The 6,587-nt window shown below is 43.3% G+C and overlaps 1 non-coding gene and 1 pseudogene across 1 annotated transcript; both read left to right on the top strand.

Annotated features, from left to right (window-relative positions):
* The first annotated feature begins 2,610 nt into the window (after positions 1-2,610).
* Positions 2,611-3,765, top strand: LOC119355937 (annotated as a pseudogene).
* A 2,343-nt stretch (positions 3,766-6,108) lies between these two features.
* TRNAC-ACA lies at positions 6,109-6,189 on the top strand. The gene has a single exon. It is a non-coding gene; the product is annotated as a tRNA-Cys (tRNA).
* Positions 6,190-6,587: the final 398 nt, after the last annotated feature.

The raw sequence follows: 6,587 nt of genomic DNA, 5'->3' as shown, positions 1-6,587 counted from the left end.
CGCCCGATGGGAGGCGACGTGAGGAGAGGGGGAGACGCTGTTTTTTCAGAAGACTAGCAACATCACTTAGCTTGTATTTCTTGTCCAGTATGTATGATATCACTTTATGAAATAAAAAACAATGGAAAAACTATAATTAGTAGTGCCCATTTTTTATAGGACCCTCTTTTTGGAGTGAACGATCGGGCATTCCCTATATGGAATAAGAGGGAATACAATTCTCTATGCTCCTTGTTGTTGCCAATGGTAAAATTTAGTGTAAAAAACACAACATGTACAGTTTGTCTCAATTCATCTGATTTTTTTAATGGTCAGAAAAAAGAAACTTGAGGCCAACTAGAAATTGTATGCGATGTAAAAACTGAAAAGAGTGTTTTGCTCCGTGCATCCAATAGGTGCCGGCTCCTCTGTATATATATGCATAAGAAGTAGGTTGTTGCGTCCACAATCAGGAGCTAACAACCAGATTACAACAAACTGAATCTCATGGCTTTACAACTTGATACGCAAGTCGAGACTCTATGCATCCTTATCTGCACAACATATACACGTATTTTATTTTTGCGAGAACATATACACGTATCTTAACGGTGGACACGATGAGAAATTCAACGAAAGACATTCAATAAATTCGTATAAAATTTACCCTAAAAAATCGTATAAAATTTTAGTAGGGGAAGGCCAATACGGCCTTATGAGCTATCTAGGAACGCTTTGTTTTATTTTTCTTCGAATGGCCGAAGATGTAATTTGTTCGATATAATCAATAAAGCTCATCGGATGGCATTAAGTTAGGGCGTGAAGCCGGTCATATCCCATAGCGCACCACGCTGGTGTTTCTCTCCGGCCCGGAGCAGTTCCGCCGGCGCCGACCGTCGTCTTGGCCACGCCAACTCAACCTCCTCTACAGGTACGTGTCCAGCTCTCCTCTCTCCCCACCGTGTTGCGTGCTTGCTGGCCCTTCCCTGGTTTTGTACCCATCCAAGCCCTAGATAGCAGATCCACTTCAGAGCAAGATACTCCGTAGCTCCCCTTGCAATATTTCATATACCCTAACTAATTGGCCAATCGACATCGTTATTTAGCGCATGATTTTCCTAGTTCGTATAGCAAGCCTATACATCGAAGGAAGAGAGTGGGGAGCTTGGCAAGTTTTATCTAATCTAGCGTGCCCTTGCATGCAGATATGAATACAAGTTTTATGTATCTAGCGTGCACCTACATGCAGATAAGTTCGTGATTCTAAAAGTATTATCGCCATGAACGTGTTTGTCTCAAAGAATTTGAGGTGTAAGTAACCCTAGTAGGAGTATGTGGACACAAATCCCCCTAATTCCTCTTTGGCTGTGGTGAGCTCTAATCGCATAATCAATTCCAGTTGTAGTACTGGAGTCCAGCCCTCAATCTTGCAGCCTGCCGGCTGATCCCTGACTCCTCGCCCAATCGCCCTCCCAGCTGCATATCTCTCAGATGCATCATCCATGGAGGTATCTCCTGAGGACCTGGGAAGAAGGTCTGTCTTGCTACTTCAGGATGCCTCATGGTTCACAATTGGGACTGACAGTGATCTCCATTGCACGTTCTCCTTCCAAACATGTACACCATGTCATGGGCGTAAGGATGTTTGTCCATAACGAGAACAATAGAGGGTTTTTTTTTGTTCTTCATATTTTTCCATTATGAACTCTGTAGTCCAGTTATGTTCGTCAACCAAACAAATTCAGTAATCTTTCATAACTGCATGGACTGCTGTAGTGCTGTTGTGATCTCATTATGGTTACTTCATTACTTGTGTGTCACTTTTTGTTGAACCAAACAGCTCCTAAGTGGGTGACTGGGTGTGCACTCAATGTGCGTTGGGTGGATCTACAATACTGTGTTACATATAATACTTGAGTGATAATAAATAAATAAAAGACAGACCCAGTGCATAGAAGCTTCCACACAAGGTGAGGTCTGGGGAGGGATTATAAGAACCTAGTCTTATCACTGAAGTGCAATGCAGAGAAGCTGGTTCGAACCTAGGACATCTTGGCACAAGTGGGGAGGACTTCACCACTGCGCCAGGCCTGCCTTCTACTTGAACTAGATGATACCCCGCACGTTGTTGCGGGAATATTTTGCAATATTTCAATGAGGTTTTTGGTTACACGAAACATCAATATTTGAAATAATAGTTTTTGAAAGTATATAAGAATTTGATGTAAATAGTATAATAGAATGGAATTTTACATGCATACATGGTTGCATGTTGAAGTGAATTTTTAATATACATAGTTGCATGTTGAGGTGTGCCTTTTCCTATGCATGTTGAATGATGAGGTGTCATGCTTGCATGTCGAGAGAAATATGTTAGTGGGGGCTAGCTATTTAGATATAGAAGATGATATATGTGAGATACAATTATTTTCCACATGCACAATTAAACCATCATGGAGATACATACACTTTGTTCAGCACAATTGCACAACTCAGTTCTAGGTCTGCATTTGTTCCAAATAAACAGATTTTCAATTAATTGAGTTCCATAGTAACTTATTGTTCAATTTACCATGGTCATTTTTTTTGTATTTTGACATTGCCAACTTTCCCTTTCAGTATTCTTCCATAAGAATGGATTCTAAGAAGGTGATTGCTGCTGCTAATCTAACTGATGATCTAGTGGTGGAAATCCTCTCTCGGGTACCGTTCAAGTCTTTTTGCCGCTTCAAATGTGTCTGCAAGGCCTGGCTTGCCTTCGCCTCGGATCCACACTACCATCGGAAACTGCCGAAAATTCCCACTGGTCTTTTTCACGGAGGCAATGATGGGTCTGTTGCCGAACTTGCTAGCATGTCCCCAAATGATGAAGAAATTAATGGGGCTCTTACATTCTTGCCGCACCATGAGCATTTAGAATTTGTGGACTGTTGCAATGGCCTAGTTCTTTGTAAGTACAAGACGAGTTATGCTTCTGCGGAAGCTTGCCGCTTCATCATGTGTAACCCTGCAACACGGGAGTGGAGGTCACTTCCTGTTCCTGATACCCAACCTGACCCAACCGAGTTCGTGGGTGACACTTTTTTGGCCTTCGACCCATCATGGTCAGCACAGTTCTATGTCTTTAACTTCCAGGAGAAGTTTGATGGTTATTGGACACTCGGTATCAACAAACTTGAGGTGTTCTCGTCTGACCTATCCACCTGGATTGTGGATGCTGCATGGAGTCCTTTTATAAAGATTTGTAATCCACACCACTTTATAGGAGGAGTTTTGTACGTGCACACAAATGGGGGCGACATTCTGGGGTTGGAGGTAATTGGTTCTGGCATACCACCGCGTCATTTTATTGTCAAGTTGCCACATGGCCATTCGGATCTCGTGTCTGGTTGCTTTGGTCAATCATCAGGGTTCTTGCAGTGTGCACTTCCAGAGGAGAGCGGTCATACAGTTGCAGTTTTCAATCTTGATACTTGTGATTCCTACAAATGGTCTTTGAAGTATCGTCTTAGTATGGGCAATGCATTTGGAAGGGACGACTTCCTTCACATTGATGATGAGGGCTGGTACCGTTGGCTTGATTATCAGATTGTCGCTCTTGATTCGGAAAGAAAGGTTCTCTTCCTTGTTGACAAGGTTCGAATGAAGCTTTTGTCATACGACATCATCACTGGAAAACTTAGCGAGATCGAAGATGGTTGTCGTACTGACTACCTTTATTATGTGGCATGCTACTCAAAGCTTCCAGTTCTCTCCTCTTTTGAGCATACACAAGAAACTTGTTAATTATTCAGGTTCTAGCTGACAAGAAACTTGTTAATGTTGTACATATTTGTGTCTGTTTTACAATACAATGGATTAGGTTGGTAACATGGTGTAAAAACAGAATAACCTCAATTGTGTCGCAAATGAGCTTAACTGGCTAAGGGCCATTCTAACTTATGCAACTTGTTGTTCTTATATATGGTTAAGCACACCTTTTGAATGTTCTTACCAGAATGTTAGTAACTGGAGATTGTAAAAAAATCAACTTCTCTTGTGCTTGCATGCTTTGCTTTGTGAAGGAAATTAAGGTAATCTGTGAGGAAAAGAGACGGGCAATGTGGAGGATTCACTGACACTCTTCATTCTTATGTCCAATGTGTTGCATTTATAAAATCAAAAAAATGTGTTTTTATTTGACACGGTGCATGCATGTGTTTCCTACGTATATGTACCATTTCACACTTTAGCATATATAGGTCATGGTTGTTCTTATAAAAAATGTTAAAAGTGCGAGGAATGCCTTTGTTTGTTTTTTGGTTTCTCCTGTGCTTGCATGCCTTGGTTTCCGGAGGAAAATAAGGTACCTTTAGTGCCCTTTTGAATAAAAGAGATAAGCAATATGGGGAATTCACTCACACTATTAATTCTTGTGCCCAATATATATGAGCATATTTTATTTACATCTATACCAATATAAAAAGATCCAAAGAGGCAGATTCAACTGATCTCGGCCATCAAACTAAGTCAATCCAACGACCTAGACTGCTCCAATAGCGAGCGTTAAACGTGTTTAACGTGTAATTAATATCATACCAAATATTGCACCAATCACAGGATTAACACACAAATAATAGCATACCTAATATCCATGTATAATTAATATATTGCCTAAATATTAACGTGTGTTGCACGTGCGCACTTACTAGTTGAAGAAATGACTGTTGCTTTCACAGTTACACATATGTTTAGAGCATCTACAGCCGGGCGCCTCAAACCCGCCTCATACGCCCGGGCGGGCCGCCCGGTCACTGTCCGCTCATGTTTTTTCGACTCAGACGGGCTCCTTAAACGGGACTCAAACGCTCGGGCTGACAGGCACCCCCCCATATCCAGCCAAAATATGGGGAGGATATGGGGGCGCTCGGGCACGCGTACCACGTCGGACCCGACCCCACCCCAAATTGCACCAAATCCACCAAATCCTTCGTCCTCCTCCCGCCGCCCTCCAACCTTTCCCGCGCTCGGACCCTCGCCGTCCTCCACCCTTGCTCCCAATCCTCACCTCCGGTCCCGATCCACCGACGGAGATGTCATCCAGCCCGACCCACACCGCCGTGATGGAGACGCAGTCCGCCTTGTCCGTCAGTGGCATCAATTCGTCGGCTGCGACTTGCAAGGTGGAGAAGCAACAAGCGGCGATCAAATGGGAGCTCGAGAAGGCCAAGACATTTGGTGACATCGAGCTTGAGAAGGAGAGGTTGCAACTCGCACGGGACGTGGAAGATGCGAGGATCATGTTGGAGGACGAGATCCTCTTGGATGAGCATGCGAAGAAGTGGATTGTGGACAAGAAGATGGAGATCAACGACCGTAGGAAGTACGAAGCGGCGAGGGCGGCTGCGACCCGGTTGCAAGCAGAGCAAGCAGCCCGGATGCAGGCGGAGGAGGCTGCCCGGATGCAAGCACAACAGGACGAACAGGAGCAGGCGCCCAGCCAGTGATCCGAGGCCATCCGTCACGCTCGGACATTGATTTCATTTTGTCATATCCGGTTTGTTGAACAATGATTTGCTTTGTTTCTTTCAAACTTTGACATTCGGACAGTTTGTATCATATGATCGACGTGCATATGGATTTGAGGATCAGAATTTGCAATATGTGGATGTGCGGTGCAACATTTGAAAGGTGCCCAGTCATTGCCCGCGGACGTGTCCGCGGGCGTTTGAGGGGTCGAATTTGCCAAATCCGACTGTAGATGCTCTTATACTACTTATATGTAAAGTTTCATGGATAATTTACTATCGCACTTGCATGCAGTGTTGAGCACTCTTGCCTTTTCTTATTCCTTATTGACAAGTACTACCTCCATTTCAGTTTACAAGTCCTACGCGTATACCTAGGTTGTTAATTTTATCCCCTAATATAAACTATATAACACAAAAATTATACCGTCTGAAAATAAAACATTTGAAGTTTATATTGGTATATGTTTTGTAATATATGACTTGTATTAGGTTGGTCAAATTGACGACCTAAAGATATGCGCACGCCCTGTAAACTGAGAGAGGTAGTAGCAGATTTCCATTACTCTGACTCCGTGGCCCAATAGATAAGGCGCTGGTCTACAAAATCAAAGGTTACTCCGACTCTATGGCCCAATGGATAAGGCGCTGGTCTACAAAACCAGAGATTCTGGGTTCGATCCCCAGGACCTCAGCGGAGTCGCTCCATTTTTATTTCACCTTTTCTTTTCAAAAATTCAAAAATCTAGATGAAGCCAGTGTAAACCCTCATTTCTAAGAGCAGCCCATCGATGAAAAAGCTTTGCAGCTCGAGAAACTATGAATAACTTGAGATTGACGATCCTTTAGGAAATAGACTTTGAACTTAAATTTTGTTAGGAGGGAAGTGAAACGGGTTGGCTCTTGTATGTGCAAAGCAGGCTATCGATGTTAGGCGTAAGTGTGTGTGGGTCAATTTTATCCCGAGTTCTGACCAGGCGATTGTTTATCAAAATCACAGGTCTTCGTAAAGTCGTAAGACCGTGTATGAGAATGACATCAGCGAGTGCCGGAAGGTCAAGAAAGTTGGTGAACTGATGGCCGCTTGAAGGCCTTGCTCAT

The sequence above is a fragment of the Triticum dicoccoides genome, chromosome 1A, assembly GCF_002162155.2.
Source record: "Triticum dicoccoides isolate Atlit2015 ecotype Zavitan chromosome 1A, WEW_v2.0, whole genome shotgun sequence".
Classification (NCBI taxonomy): domain Eukaryota; kingdom Viridiplantae; phylum Streptophyta; class Magnoliopsida; order Poales; family Poaceae; genus Triticum; species Triticum dicoccoides.
The sequence above is the reverse complement of the archived record's forward strand: the minus strand, read 5'-3'. Positions and strand labels throughout refer to the sequence as shown.